The sequence below is a fragment of the Amphiura filiformis genome, chromosome 1, assembly GCF_039555335.1.
Source record: "Amphiura filiformis chromosome 1, Afil_fr2py, whole genome shotgun sequence".
In the NCBI taxonomy this organism is placed as follows: domain Eukaryota; kingdom Metazoa; phylum Echinodermata; class Ophiuroidea; order Amphilepidida; family Amphiuridae; genus Amphiura; species Amphiura filiformis.
Genome location: NC_092628.1, coordinates 72,326,514 through 72,343,821, shown reverse-complemented (window position 1 = coordinate 72,343,821; position 17,308 = coordinate 72,326,514). Strand labels below are relative to the sequence as shown.

The window sequence follows — 17,308 nt, the reverse complement described above, 5'->3', positions numbered from 1 at the left end:
TCAAATTTTCACATTTGTCGTACAGCCTTCATAATAGGCTCTAATTCAAGCTCTCAACATGGCGAGTTGAGTGATGGACACTAAAAACTACAAGTAATAATGATTTGACCTGTTTTTGACCTTCAAATCCAATATGGCCGCAGATTTTCAGCTGAGAAAGGTAAAAATTTCAAATTCGTCGTATAGCCTTCATACTCTAATTAGAGCTCTGAGTAGTCGTAAAATCTTCATAATAGCCTCTAATGAATACCCCATTCTGGCACACACACACACCCTCGCACATACATATATATTCACATTATTTGAATGAGTTTAGTCTATATTGGTTTCCGGTCTACGTGTGTTTTGCTCTGCACCCTATCAATAATGAATGAATGCAGCATCAAAGATATTTATTAACATTTAGAAAGAAACATATTCTATGAGACTCTCAAAGATCACCTACAACACTGCTTGTTTGTTACCTACAGCAAAATCATCCCTTAACAATGTCTACTGAAACCGTGTAGGGCCTAAGTCGTCTGATACTATCGTCCAAGGTAAACATGGTAAATGGGAGAGTTTACAAACAAAAACGAAAAACTTGTCAGAACTTGACAAATATGGTGATTTTTACAATATCTCTTCAAGGTAATATGGGTCTAGAAGTCATTACATGCATCACATGTTACATTATATCTCAATATCATCTTTAGACAAGCTTGTAAAGGCTCAGTGTTCAAGTAAACCACCAAGTTCTGAAAGTGATGATGGGACAGGAACCATTGGCACCCAAGCGCCCGCGTTCATCTGTGCGTGGACCTCTCCACGACAAAACTAAATGTGTATGGTGCATGCAGGGTGTGGATCTGAAGCACCCGAATAGACCACGGGGTAAGCTGTTCATAATCAACACACACTCAGCATGGCGCTCCTTTAAGAGCCACACAGTCCTCGTAAAAGATGGGGAGCTGAGGAATCGTTTCGCAGAGAGGTAAAGAATTTGTTCTTTCGACACGTGGATTCGATCATCTTCACTGAGCACAGGATCCATTCATTGCAGCCCCTCTTTATAGCAGACTACAAACGCATGACTATGCTATGCATGGCTATGCAGTGGGTGCTGTAAAATCGTCCAATCTCAAGGACCTACTCAATGCTTATTAATGAGTATCAAGAGACAAGAGAAGAACAAGAGTGAGTGGGTCTATGATATTGGGGGAAGAGGTGATGACACTGAGGCTGCCATTTCATCACTTGGTCGTCTGGCCACCTCATATCGATCATCTTGTAGAACAGGAAGAGCTCTGTGAGTTGTGAGTAAAGCTGTCAACTGGGCTTAAACAGCCTAAGAATAGATCACCACCACTGTTATCAACCTGAGAATCAATATCCCTTGTATGACGAGGAGTAAATATCTGGTGGAACTCTACACAAGAGTCGTGTCTGCATCAACTATGCTGACTTCAAGATCACTGGACTCTAATGATCTTTGAAGCATCAGCAACCTGCCCGCAGGAGATTGCAGACAGCAAGCCAGCCATTGTTATCGCTCTACACTGACGACGCCAAGATCGATACTATGACAGGCAATGGAGTAACAGAGGGAATAAGAGGGCCTCGTGAACGGATCTCGTGCTCGGTGAAGGATCGAATCCATCCACATGTCTAAAGAACAAATTTCTTGGCTCTGCGAGACACACATTCTGAAGATGCATTACACCATCTAACTCTCTAATTGTGTGTGATTGACGTGCTTCAAGCAACAGGCTTGTTGGTACATGTCTACATGATGTCATTTGCAAAAGGATCCGACAGTGCTGACTCGAGAGGCTGTGTAAGACGATCCCTTAGCTCCCTATCTTCTATGAGGACTGTGTGGCGAGGGCGCTTGGGTGCCAATGGCCCCTCTGTCTCATCATCACTTTCAGAACTTGGTGGTTTACTTGAACATTGAGCCTTTTCAAGCTTGTCTGATGATGAGATTGAGATATAATGTAACATGTGATGCATGTAATGACTTCTGGACCCATATTACCTTGAAGAAATGTTGTAAAAATCACCATATTTGTCAAGTCTTGACCAGTGTTTCGTTTTTGTTTCTAAACTCTCCTATTTACCATGTTTATCTTGGACGATAGTATCAGGCGACTTAGGCCCTGTAGACACGGCTTGCCACACATCTCAGTAGACATTGTTAGGGGATGATTTTGCTGTAGGTAACAAGCAAGCAGTGTTGTAGGTGATCTATGCACTAGTCTCATAGAATATGTTTCTTTCTAATATATATAAATATCTTTGATGCTGTATTCATTCATTGTTGATAGGGTGAAGAGCAAAACACACGTAGACCTGAAACCAATATAGACTAAACTCATTCAAATGTGAGTATATATGTGTTCGGAGGTGTATGTGTGTGCCAGAATGGGTATTCATTAGAGGCTATTATGAAGACTCTACGACTACTCAGAGCTCTAATAAGAGTATAATTATTATGAAGGCTATACGACGAATTTGACATTTTACCTTTCTCAGCTGAAAATCGGCGGCCATCTTGGATTTGAAGGTCAAAAACAAATCAAATCATTATTACTTGTAGTTTTTAGTGTCCATCACTCAACTCGACATGTTGAGAGCTTGAATTAGAGCCTATTATGAAGGCTCTACGACAAATGTGAAAATTTGAGCTAAAAATCGGTGGCCATCTTGGATTTGAAGGCCAAAAATAGGTCAAATTATTATTACTGGTAGTTTTTAGAGTCAATCACTCAACTTGGCATGATGAGAACTTTAATTAGAGCCTATTATGAAGGCTATACGATAAATGTGACAATTTAACCTTTCTGAGCTGTAAATCGGCGGCCATCTTTGATTTGACGATGAAGAGTTGGTCATATCATAAAATCGACATCAGATATGAATTCCTCGACCCAAAAGACCTCAGAAAACATATACTGAACAGCATTGTAGGCCAAACCATTGAAAAAATTATTTTTTAAATGGCCGACGGCGCCATTTTGGATTTCGGCTCTCACGGATTCCGCCACACTTTTCGCGAGGGCACCCCGCTAAATTTCTTTATTAACCTTCATAGAAGACAAATCCACTGAGAAACGAACCTTCGCTCTCCACGGTCACGGAATTGCTCTAGATCACCCAACTATAGGTGCCGCTACACCACTATGAAACTCAAAGCGAAACAAAGTAATTAATACAAAAAAGAATTTAAATGTAAATATTATGGAAAATCTTACCAAATATAAAACCTGATTGACTTTATATTTGGTATTTTTGTCAGTGTTTTATGTTTGTCTGTGTTTTTGGTTTATGATATTCCTTTGATATAAAACTTGTACTGACATTGAGAACCCCAGATTTTTCCACAGCCAAGATGTGAAGATGCTGACAAGTATGTGTTCATTATTATTATTGTATTGATTGTTTTTCCTCATGAAGGTTTTTTTTTCTTTTTTAAGATTATAGAACTAATATGTTTAAATTTGAAATGAGGAGTCGTACGATTTGATGTTATACAAATGAGTGTGATGGTCAAAATATAATCACAAGGAATAATACAATCATCTTTCACCGTGTGATTATATTTCAACTATGGTACAAAATTTAGGACAGTTAATATTTGTTTTATATCACACATAAGTAAATTCAATAACAGTTCAAATATATTTCATGTTTTACAACACATTACCAAGTTCACCAAGTTTTGCTATGGTTTAATGAATTTTATCTGAATTCACCTGTAATTAATTGGCATGTCCATGCAAATTGTGCTTAAGAGTAGCTTCTTCCATACAAGTACATGACACATATAATGTGTCTGATCATGGCATTGTTGGGATGGTAAAAACTATCAAAGGGTGGGACTGATGGTAAAAAAATTAAAGGGTGATCAACCAATGAACTGTCTAGAATTTATGCATGAGTGATATAATATTCAATCACAATTCTCAAAGAGCCTACGATTAATTATGCCAGGGATGGCACAATTTAAATCAAATGAATTTTTTTTTAAATCATTGATTTAAATCAACTTTTTCAGTTTTTACCATTTTTGAAAAATTTAAGTTAATTTCTTTCTTGAATTGACTGTTTTACTTCATTTGTAATTCTTCTATATCTTCTGGATACAAATAAATACCTCTACGATGTCATTTTATCTATTGCTAAAAAATCATTTTCAAGGTGCAGAATTCAACAGGCTTTTCCCCCATGATTTTACCCAATTTTTTTCTTTGAAATTTTCACATCTGTAAATGTGTTTTAATTTTTTATAAATACCTGATTGGATTGTGAATATGTCGAGCATTCCACTGGTCACTTTTGACTTTATCATGGGGTATAGCAGTTCTTGGAATCAAAAAACGTTTAAAATCAAATAAATCGATTTTTTTTTTTTTTTTTCTTTTCTTTTCTTTTCTTTAAAAAAAATTAATTCAAAACCCCTGAATTATGCAATTGTGAAGAAATAAAAGACTGTTTCCTAGGAAAGCGATTAAAAAAATACAATATTCATTTTTTATCCTTTAAATAGTGTGTATATTTGAGTACACTCAGTTGTCATTTTGCAATTATTTTGAGGAACAAATGGTTCAGTGTCCTTGATTGCCAGTTGGCCAGGGTAGGGATTTGTTGCTACTGACATTAGTACATGTAGGCTATGTAGTATCTACACAAAATTGCTAAACTACATTTTGTTCCAAGTAATAGCTACAAAATGCCACCTGAGTTTATTCAGAAGTCATATAGCTGCAATCCTGCAATGCCTTTTTATCTTCATCATATTTTGTCACAGTAAGATAGGAATTTGTTTCTACTGTTTTGCCATTTTATGGAGCATGCAGAGTCTAAAATCATGCAAGAAGTAACTGATTAGCCAATTGAATATGATAGTGAAATTAAGACATCCCTTCAGGATGACATTAGCTCATGCCCCTCATAATGTGCTTAGACCTGAAGATCTGTGGTGGCCATTTTAAGAGAAGCATGTGTTATATGATATGTTGTCAACATTAAACTTCACTTTCTTCTGGCAGGTAGAAAATGGTACATAAATTGAGCTAATTGTCAAGAATTAATTGTGATACTTTCTATATTCATTGAACTTGTCATAGGGACAAATCCTAGTTAATTAAAAATATTTTTAATTGGAAATTTAAACTTATGATCTCAACACAAAATTAAGACGTACCTCAAATTTTCGGTCACAACTTTGACCTTCATCTGGAGACTGGCAACCCAAGTTTGGGATCAGTGACCTTTTGGACACTTCACACACTTCACCCCAAAACCCGGTCGTACACTCTTGGTAACTTGTATCGGCCCCCGGCGCGGCTGAGAGATGGTTGGTTGACTCTGATGTAAATTGACTCCTACACACCCCTTTCAAAGTATCTAGCGTCCCGGTCAAGGATTTTGACCTCGTCCAAATCAACTTGGTGGCCGGGGGATTCAATGTGGATGTGCTGGGAGACTTCCGACGAGGTAGTACTCAGACGACGGTGTTCTGAGAATCTGGTTTTCAAGTTACCAAGAGTGTACAACCGGGTTTTGGGGTCAAGTGTCCAAAAGGTCACTGATCCCAAACTTGGGTTGCCAGTCTCCAGATGAAGGTCAAAGTTGTGACCGAAAATTTGAGGTACGTCTTAATTTTGTGTTGAGATCATAAGTTTAAATTTCCAATTATGAAGTTTACCAACACAGATGAACTTTCATGCTAGTATAAATATTTTATATAAACGGCCTTAAACTTGGTAAAAGGCATAGACATCACCAAAAAAAGGGGTGGTTAATACTAGTGATGTGGGGTTTGTCCCTATGTATTCTAAACTGAAGAGTTAGGTTTGATGTGATGTTGATACACATCACTGTATGCTTATATTATCATGCTTGTGTATCTAAAAACTTGATGACTCTGATTCGATTAAGAGTGTGACCTCACGGATATTTTATTAAATGTGTTAACGGATTACAATCCAGTCGGTTAACCATGTAAACGTATGTAAAAAATGAAAGTGATAACAAAAATAATTTGTAGTGTCTTTGGACCTAGAGCTAATTTAAAATGCTAGGGCTATATGGTTGACATTAAAAAAAATAAAAAAAAAAAGGAAAGTTAAAAGAAAAAGAAAGTAGGCCTTTGTGTTTTTAATATGCAAATTTATAATTTGTGTTCATGTCATACTCTATTATTGATTTTAAAATGCATTGAATTTGTATCCATTTTGAAATCATTCATATGACATGAAAGGAAATTATAACTTTTTGCATAATAAAAACTCAAGGGCCTATTTTTCTTCTTTTATTAATTTTTTTAATGATCCTAGCATTTAGGTCTAGGTCCAGGGACACTCCAAAATTAAAAAAAAATAATAATAATGGGTGATGCGAACCAGTTATTTCAACATTTTTATTGCCAAGGATACATTATTTGGATGTAAAGTAGGCTGTTTTCACCCATTATTTGTATTTTATTTTGCAAACATTTTGAAGTTGTTAACATTAAGGTAGAGCTTGCCAGCATATGTACTGCGTAAGTAAAACACAATTGAATAACATAACTATGATATATTCTATGTATAATATGTCATGCTTTATTATGATTCAGCCATTTTAAAGGAGGGTTGTCCTATTTCACCATGTACTATTTCCACCATGGTTAAATGACCTTGATCTCCACTACCTGCCGGTAATACCCGGTATGTCAGTCCCTTTTGACTCACATGAGAAAAACATGCATTGGAAACAGGCGGATCATTTCAAATTTTTGACCTTTCGTATTGAAGATGTACACATTTTTCCCCAAAATTTGGGGGGGGGGAATGTGTATCTTCAATATGAACGGTCTAGATTGAAGATATAAATTCAAAATTATTTGATATCAGAAGGACATTCAAAATGCAATTCGATATGTCTGATGTGCTCTCAGGTCCCACAAAAAAATATGTGAAAACGTCGCTATATCCGAGCCCTTAAAGCGTGAAAATTAGACAGGGTCAGTGAGAACAAATTGTTACAATGGCCTTTCCACTGATACCAAAATCTCAATTTTGATGGAGATAAAGTGGGGATAAGGTTGTTGATCAGACCATCCCCCTTTAAAGGTTTTTCAATTTGACCTAAGGTATGCAATTGGACCAGTAATATACCCCCAGGATAATGGGTTATTCCAGTTAAATTCCATAACCCCATATGGAAGACATGACCTTAATCTTCCACACAGGGGGTGTAAATTTCAAATACAGTTACTTGAATGTGTGACTCCATATGAAATCTACGCCCCCTGTGTACATGTAGGAGATTAAGATCATGTCTTCCATAGGAGTGTGTTGATTTCAACTGGATTAGCCCAGTAAAATCAACAGTATGGGCACTGGAGAAATTTGGATAATGCTCTTTTCCTGCCCCAAATAAATGCATTCCCAATTGGTGCAATTAGAGGTGGGTGGTGTGATCTTATCACTGTTTATACCGCACATGCAAACCCATCATCCAAACATTCCTAATTACAAGTATTGAGCTAATTATCCAGTAGTGTGGATATTAGAGACAAGCATGTATAGTACAGTGGCCCATTGAACAGAAACATACTTCAGGCCGAAAATTTAATGTAATGAAAAAATACATGTTTTCTTCTAATGCCAGTATCACATAATTGATTTAGAAATGTGAAGGGATTAGGCTGTCAATCGTGTCACCCACCTTTAATGAAAATAATAACTGATTGTGGGTTATTTTGTGATGTAAATGTACAAACCAAGGTATATCCTGGGGGGGGGTATGTGAACATCTGCATGAAAATAATATCACTGTTGTATTTTCCTGCATATATTGTGTTTCATGTATCTTATCATAAATCCTTTTCTTTTGCAGGTTTTCCAGATCAACTAACAATATTTGTTACAAAGTGTTCATTTACAGGTTAAATGCATAAAATGTTTAATTGGTAAACACTGGTAGTTAGTTATTCCCCTCTAGAGGGTTATTGTTTGTGAAATGATATTTTTTGATGGAAAAGTAGTGACTCTAGAATGTTTTATAAAAACTAAAATCTATACCGTAGATATGCAGTCATTGTGTGTAGGTGTTTATAAGCACCTGCCAAACAAGGACTAATACATGAAACACTCTGGGGATATTGGACGCATATGAACTGTCCATGCTTCTCGACAGAGTTACTATATTAAAAATATTACATTGCAACAGGTGAATTGCCCTTAGTGGTAAGAACTCTTATCAGCCCACGATAAGGTAAATAATTATGTGTATGTCCACTTGTGCTCATTTCTGTCCACGTTTGAAGGTGGTTACACATAGGTATGGGGAGGGATATGCATGTGTTGTGTATGTATGTATTGTGGGTGGGTGTGGTTGACATTAGAAACCACTAAATATTTGTTACCTGGTATAATGTTGTATGTGTCTAAAAGTCTCGAATGAAAACTGACAATATTCATGGAGCATTCAGTTCAGTTCAGTTTACCAATTGGGAAATGTGACATTTCCATCATATAATTCTATAGGTCTTGTAGTTTACTCATATAAGAGCATTGTCAGACTGGCTATCAAGTATTTTGGCAAATGTCATTGTGGCATGCAAGTGCAAAATTGGGCTTGATTGGGGCACAATGATCAGTTTTGAAGGAATATGTGATTACCTATTTCTGACAACAGTCCCTTTACATAGCAGACCTCTAATACCAATGCACATTTGATGCAAATATTGTCAAAACATGTACCTGATGTAGCTGATATCCTTATCTTAAAGGGAGTCTCCAGCAATCATAACATTACACCTTATTTGTTAGAAAAATAATTATCAAGCACAAATCACATGGATTTTTTTTAAACAAACTCATATTGACCATAAAACAGTCGGCTCTCAACACACGATATTCAATATTCCCGCGCCGAAATTGTCAAGTGCAATGACGTTATGGTTATTTGTTGTATTACTGGGACGTCATTGCACTTGACAAGTTTGGCGCCCGGGAATTTTGAATATCGTGTGTTGAGATACTGATGTTTTTATTTGTTTTTATGGTCACTATGAGTTTGTTTTAAATAAAACCATGCGATTTGTGCATAATTATTTTTATTACATATAAGGCATAATGTTGTGATTGCCGGAGATTCCTTTAATATGTACATATATGTAAACCCAGTTTACAATGAATGTGCAACCTCTTATCATAAAATGCACATTTCGCAAGAAAGGAAAGGTTACTTCAACATCATGCATTAAGTGCTTGTAAAACGTAATGAATATGTGGGCTAGATCAGTTTCATTCTCATTCTGGGGGGAGGGGTGAACGTAACTATATACTGCAATTTATGATGTGTTTTTAGTAAGTCATTCAAAAAATGATATTTCACGAAAAACAGATGCAGTTTATTTTAAAAAGAATAAATGCTCAGTGGGTAAATAATTCAGAATAATTAAGACAATTTAAAAACAATTGTTCTGTATCATTTTAATTTGATATTTTAAGCCATTGTCATTTGATTTTAACCAGAAATCAGAATTGAACAAATGGTCATTATTCTTTGCTGAAATCATACTTAGTATTAGAACAAAGTGCACAGAATTTGGAAGAAAAAAATATAAAAAGTAAATAAATTAAACAATGTATACAAATAATACAATAAAAATAATTGCCTTTGTTCTAAGTGTAATGATACTTGTACTTTTTGGTTGTATTTTAAAGTTACAGTACTATGAAATATGATATACAGTAACATTTTACTTGCAGCTCTGAAAGACAATCTTTTATATAATATAATTATTTGTGTGTTGTGAAAAATGTCTCTGTTCCAAGTGCAATATTAGAGTATTTATACATATAAAATGTTGTATGCAATAACCTTGTTTTTTCTTACAGCTGGGAAAGACAAAGCTTGCACATAATATATATGCTGGTTTATTTTTGCAAACAATATTGAATTATAGAGATATATATTAGATGTATATATAAATGCTATTGTGTAATTCTGTTACATTTGTTCTTGTGTTAATTGAAATCTACCAAAAAAGCGTTGACAACGTAAAGAAATCAGCAAGTTTAAAAAACCCACCTCGGCTCACTTTTTGAAACTTGGTCCCATTTGTAAAAGGTACTGATTTAAACTTTATCATATTTACATCAATTTAAAACATTTCCAGAAGTGTTATGTATCTTTAATGTGCAGATGCGATATTAATTTGTAAGCTTTCTGGAACGGTTATTATCTTGTTCTTACATGATAAGCCAATATCTTTTTGTGTTTTGTTTTATAATATCATGATTAATGATTGAATTAAACGAATAACAAGTAGGCTTGTTTGTAATCTTGTTGGAATTGTATTCTGTTGAAATAAAATAAAAACACTAATTTGCTGTTGGTGTTCAAATGGGACCAAGTTTCAAAAAGTGAGCCGAGGTGGTTTTTTTAAACTTGCTGATTTCTTTACGTTGTCAACGTTTTTTGGTAGATATCTTTTTTTTTTATGAATGTAGCCAAGCAGCTCCAAGCTTTGAAAGTCAGGTTATGAAGTGCACCATAAAAGCGAATAAAACGAAAAATGGATGTTTGAAGTTGCCATTCTTGATTCATGACAATAAATAATTAAACAAAACTTTATCAGTCGTTTATTTTTAAAACTTGCTCAAATCACGCGTGACTGTAATGTTCAGAGGCGTACACAATGATCAATAAACATTTTAATATACTTTAATTATTCAAGGCTACGTAAATATGTAAATAAAATGTAAATATGAACAACACACACCCAATGTTGACAATGCCAGAGAGACACACATAGAGTAAATCCGATTTAGGCCTACTTCATGTCGGAACTGGTAAATGCGCATATATTTAAGCCTATACTACGGAAGCGTCTAAATGCCCCAGATAATCGTGTTTTAATGTTGGTGGTTCTTTGTAGCCCTGCGGGCAATCTACTTGGCTATCCGAATTTCGCGGTTTGTGGTTCTTTGTAGCCCTTCGGGCAACCTAGTTGAATATTCCTATTAAGCGGCGGTTGTCGGCGATCTTTAAATGGTTTGTGGTTTTCATCAAGCCCTGCACTCTATCGGGAGCTAATTTATAGTTTAAGCTTGTTGAATATCCATATTTCGTGGTTTGTGGATCTTTGTAGCCCTGTGGGGCAATCTAGTTGCATATCCAAATTTCGCGGTTTGTGGTTCTTTATAGCCCTTCTGGGCAATCTAGTTGGTATCAATATTAAGCGGCAGTTGTTGTTGATCTTTCGCGGTTTGTGGTTCTTTATAATCGAATAATCGATAGGCCTCGCGGGCAATTGGATATCCCAATTTCGGGTTTGTGGCTCTTTGTAACCCAGCGGGGCAATATAGTTGAATATTGTGGTTTGTGGTTTTAATTTCCCTCATCAAGCCCTGCCCTCTATCGGGAGCTAGTTTATAGTCTAAGCTTGTTGGATGATCTTTCGCGGGTTTGTGATTCTTTATAATCGATAGGCCTGCGGGCAATCTAGTCTTTCGCGGTTTGTGGTTCTTTGTAATCTTTCGTGTTTTGTGGTTTTAATTTCCCTCATCAAGTCCTGCTCTCTATCGGGAGCTAATTTGTAGTTTAAGCTTGTTGGATATCCATATTTCGTGGTTTGTGGTTCTTTGAAGCCCTGTGGGGCAATAGTACCATATCCAAATTTCGCGGTTTGTGGTTCTTTATAGCCCTCTGGGCAAATCACTTGGATATCAATATTGAGCGGCAGTTGTTGGCGATCTTTCGCGGTTTGTGGTCGTAATTTGTTGGATATCCATATAATCGATATGCCTGCGGGCAATCTGGTTGATATCCAAATTTTGCGGTTTGTAGTTCTTTGTAGCCCTCTTGGGGCAGTTGGATACCCCTATTAAGCGGCGGTTGTCGGCGATCTTTCGCGGTTTGTGATTTTAATTCCCTAATTAAGTCCTGCCCTTTAGCCCTGTGGGGAAATCTAGTTGGATATCAATATTCAGCGGCAGTTGTTGGCGATCTTTCGCGGTTTGTGATTTTCATTTATAATATTTATATCAAATATAATTTCAGTCTGAGCTGTGTACAGAGCCACTGATAAATAAATAATAAATAAATGTCGGTGTTTTAAATGACGAAGATGCCATGATAGTCAGGCATGGTGATAGCATCTGGATGGTGAAAGTAGGCCCAAGGCCTAGGCCTAAATGTGAATAAAAAATCAAACATGTTTGTTTGATGAAAAAATAATAATATCACAATAGCAATGGATGTTCAAATGGTGTTATTCTTGATTTACGACAATAAATTGATTAATAAAACATTTAAAAAAAGTGGTGGGAAGTTTCAACTTGAGCAAAAATTCATAAATGGATTAGAAGTCCATGGCCTTAACCACTTCGCCACGGAGACGTCCCGTTATTACGATGTGTGAAAGTGGAGTATTTATTAATATGAATATATGCTGTGGTCCGGAAAGAATAAAAGAATTGTGAAAAACTTGATTTTTTGGCGAATGGGGTCCAGAATTTGTATGTAGGGTATCCAGGAAAATGCCTGGGTATATTTGAAAGTGAATCTGAAAAATTAGTGCGACAGTGACAGCCATGTATGGCTGTAGCAGTGTCGAAAGATTGTGGATATCAGTATGATTAGCTATGATTTGCCACTAATTTTGGCTATGAAATACCGCGTGAAATAAAGCAAGAATGTTTGTTTATTATCAAACAATCGGATTGACTGTAAGATTCGTGTAACTTTTTGAAATAAAGAGTTATTAAAATATGACACTTTGGACAGTAAATACGATTTAGCATGGTTTTAGATATATTTTGTACCCAGCGAAAAATATCATAGAACAATAGCGTTTTGTTCCGTGTAAATATAGTCTCGCTGGTGCATCTGTTTATTCTTCTTTATCAGTCGTTTTTTTTTTTAAACTTGCTGGTCAAGCTACCGCGTGACTCTAATATTTTATAAACTCAGTATTGTCATAAGCTTTTAAAATCGGAATAATGCGTTATTGCAATTGCAATATTGTCACCCAATATATGAAAAGTTGACACTTAAAATACACATGGAAAGCAGTTAGGAACATTGTCAATTAACAAAAGATGAACTACTTGATATTTGATGATATCATGGTTTAAAGTGGCAAGAAAGGTGACATATTGAATTGAGTAATTTAAATTAGTTGGACTCAGTTGTTTCCAGTGTGTCTGTAATTTGTATCATGTAGTTATAAATACATTTTGTTCTTTGTTCAGTGTTGGTGTAATTTCACATCATTTGTTTTGCAACCCTTTTCTAAACTGTACTATGTAATATATTTCCTTATATTGCCCTTAACTCAACTGAGTGTATCACATGAGAGTGCAAACTGGATACTTCTTATATAGCTGCAACTTTCATCAAAATTCTGCATACTTCAAGAGTGCAATATAATTTTGGCAAAGTATTTGTATATGGATAACAACTTTGAGCTTGATCATGTTTGATATTGTCATGTTTGCACTCTCAAAAATACCTCCAGTAAGGTCATTATTGGGAAGTAAATGGCTGCAGTTAAGGAAGTATATGTCTGCATTTTAGAATGGTGGAAGTATATGATGTGAAATTATAAAGCAAATTATGTGAATCAAATGCTGCAAACATGTAGATTTTCTTTCACAATATGTTGTTCAATCAAATTTGTTTGCCAATATTTCACCCTTTATGGTTTAAATATTGTCAAAAATTGTTTATTTATTTGGTTTCTACAAACGGTTTTCAAATGATTTTCATTTCAAGTTTTGTGGGTGAAAAGGGAAAAAAGGGCATCTATACCTGTCGATATTCACATCAAAAATTTTGATTTGTTGTGGCATAAGTTGCAAAGAGTCTGATGACATGGACATTTTTACAATTATTTCAAAACTAAGTCATTTGCAGATATAGCAAAGTATAAGATCAGAACAATATAAATCACTTAGATTAAAGTACTTTTAATTTAATGAGTTTTGGAGCTATGACAATACTGAGTTTGTTCTGTAAATATGAAGATTGCTGTTGCATTTGATATTGAACCATGTTGTGTAGATATAACATTTGTTTTGATATGATTTTGAACCATGTATCAACCATGCTATTTTTTCATCCCTTTATCTACCATTACTAGGTGTTGCTGTATGTGATCTGTCGTCCAAGCACAGCACACACCACTGGTGTACAATGATGTATGCGTGCCGCAGTGTAACTCAAACAACTTGTCATGTTTGTAGTAGAACATAATAACGCTTAAAAATTGTGTAAATAATGTAATGATGGTCATGGAGACTGAAATATCTTCAAAATGAAGTCAAGAGAAATATTGGACAGAAGGATGGAGTCATCTAAATGCAGCTTCATGGGTGGATTTGAAAATAACAGAAGAAGAGAAGAGTCATCATCATCAAGCTTTTTTTTGGATCCAGAGTCATCAGAGAGCAGTAAGAAGTTTGCTTGGGAGCAAGTGTCACCTAGCACCATCATAAGGAGATGTAGCCATCAAATAGGAATATTTTTCAGCAAGAACAATCTGTGGAGCAGTAAATGTTTTCATGTGTCAACGAGATGGAGCGTATTTCAATTCATCAGTAAGCTGTTTGCAGTCAGAGAGAAGATGGTGCTGCAATATTGGAGGTATGAAGAGGAGGCGATCACAAGGAGGTTGGAGCGGAGGCAGAGCAATTTACTGAGTGGATGGAGATCAGAGGATGGCACCTGGTGGTTGAAGCTCCATATGAAGACATCTAGGCAACACAAAGGAACAAGTGTTCAAAGGTTGTATATAAATACTATGTATGTTTATTCTTGTAGCCTTCGATCTAGTAATTCCAGTTTGATAGTATTATGGCTTTAATGCAAAATTGATTTATTGTTCATATTAAGGGCTCGGATAGCGACGTTTTCACATGGGACCTGAGAGCACATCAGACATATTGAATTGCATTTTGAATACAAGAAATGTCCTGATATCAAATAATTTTTTTTAATTTACGATATTATAATACACATTTTATGGTAAATGATTAAAAATTGATATTTAACTGTCCTTAAAGTAAATTGTATAAATCTAATAATATGTACTTAAAGCGTATGTAGCTGGGATGAAAAGCCGACGATCAATTGAAAATTGTGACCTTTCGTATTGACTATGGATTTTTTTTTTTTAAAACACCAAAAAAATGTAGGTCTTTTTGGAAAAATTGTATATCTTCAATATGAAAGGTAACAATTTTCAATTGATCGTTGGCTTTTCATCCCAGCTATGTACACTTTAAGTACATATCGTTATATTTAGATGAAAGTTTACTTCAAGGAATGTTAAATATTGAAAAATAAAAAATATCAAATTTTGTCATAAAATTTGTATTATATCATTAATTTCAAAAAATTAAAATTCTTTGATATTAGAAGGACATAACTCGTATTCAGAATTAAATTAGATATGTCTGATGTGCTCTCATGTCCCACAAAAATACTGTCCAAACGTTCATTCCAGAGCCCTTAAATGCAAAATTGATTTACTGTGCAGTAGTTACAATTTAAAAAGGATATGCGAAGTATAGGTTTACGAAATAAAGGATAATGCCCTATCCTTGACACCCAAGTAATGTGTCGGAGGCAGTAAGAAGATAAATATTGGGTGAGGCCTAGCCAAACTAATTTTATTAACATTTTTACTGCCAACAAATGATTTGGGTGTAAAGGATAAGACAGCAACCTCATGTGTCTTTTACCCTAAAAATAGTGCGATTTAAAGAGAAAATATCACTTTTTTGCCTAAATATTGGAAGTTTACATCAGGGTAAAGCGCATACGCGTATGCACAGAGCAAGTTATAACACATATTGCAAGAAAATTGTATGTGTAACCTCGTGTTATGTTCTGCGTAGAAATGTCAGTGAAAAATGAAGTGTTTAATTTTTCCCCCTTAACTTTATGTAATAAGAATGCTGGTCGTAAACCAGTTGTGAACTTTATGCTGATGAGACATTTGTCAATCATGTTTCAAAAACTTGTTTTATTGGATCTCAAAAACTGAAGTAGTATTAATGTTTTTTATTTTTTTATTTTTCACTTCACATAGATCTGTATTTCCAGAAATGTTTGAATCAAATTTGCAATTTGCAGTAATTATCCATTTCTTGTATATGTTGGTCTTGCAGATGAATACTAAAAATAGAAAAAATTACATTGCAAGTTGAACCACTAGAAACTATATAATTCTTGTTGTGTTTTGGTTTCACATAGGCCATTTAGGATCTTAAATGAGAACCCACATCCATCGTAAGACCCTCTGTCACTACTAAACTTTTGTATTCACCTTTGCATATTGTTGCTGGTAATGGGGGATTTCTCCCAGCATATTACCAACAAAGAGAATGATGCATACTTTTTCATATGTGTATAAAGGTTTGGTTTTAACACATAAATTTTGTAGCATAATTTGGTAATTAAATTTTCAGCATAAAACCATTCAAATATAGGATTCACATACAGTTGGCACAGTTAGGACAAGTAGAGAGTGTATCAGGGAGATAAAGTTTGATGAGCTCTACAGAATCATCATTTTAAGTTTATCTGTTGTAAACTAAAGCAAAATGACAGACGTTTGTTTGTTTAAACAGTCACTCTGTATGGAGTGTGTGATTTATATTAATTAATAGTTAGCCCAAAAACACTCTCACACCCATATTGTTACAATTGTAAGAAATCAATTCCAACTACTTGTTTTGCTATTGAACCATTTATATTTTTAAATATTTTGTAAGGGAATTTTAGATGCTTGTTCATCAAAACATGACTCAAAATAAGTATATATATATCATTTTTGACAAGTCACTGAAACATTTTGACTAACAGGTTTGACTTCGTTTTGAATATTATTGATCTGATTGAAAGTATTATAATGTTAATTGAGTACCTCTAGTTGATATTTTAAAGCACTGTACTTTTGTATCTTAGTATCATTAATTGGCCTAATTGCCAAGCATGTGCGCGATCATTATGGCCTGCTCCCACAAAATAAAAGTAAACTTTCGTAAAGTCGCAAATTGGTAGTTTCGAGACCTGGCTCCTGAGTTGATTGGTGGTTTGTTTGTTTTTACGTGCACCTGTACAAGTCAATAGGATGTCCTTTGTGAATGGCCCGAGGGACATAATTACTACTGGCTTGCAGTATGTATGTCCCATTCAGTTTCACCAAGAAATACTACTGGCTTTTACAGGTGTGCATCAAATAAAGAGCACCAACTCAGAAGCCACGAGGTCTCGAAACTACCAATTTGCCATTTTACGCTCGTTTCTTGAGACCAGG

The 17,308-nt window shown here is 35.1% G+C and overlaps 1 protein-coding gene across 2 annotated transcripts in view; it reads left to right on the top strand.

Annotated features, from left to right (window-relative positions):
• LOC140152817 (uncharacterized) overlaps positions 1–14,973 on the top strand; it is a 41,842-nt gene extending 26,869 nt beyond the window's left edge. For both annotated transcript variants that reach the window (XM_072175337.1, XM_072175328.1), the window contains one exon: positions 14,126–14,973. The gene's annotated coding sequence lies outside the window, so the exon portion shown is untranslated. The remainder of the gene's footprint in view (positions 1–14,125) is intronic.
• The last annotated feature ends 2,335 nt before the right edge of the window (positions 14,974–17,308 follow it).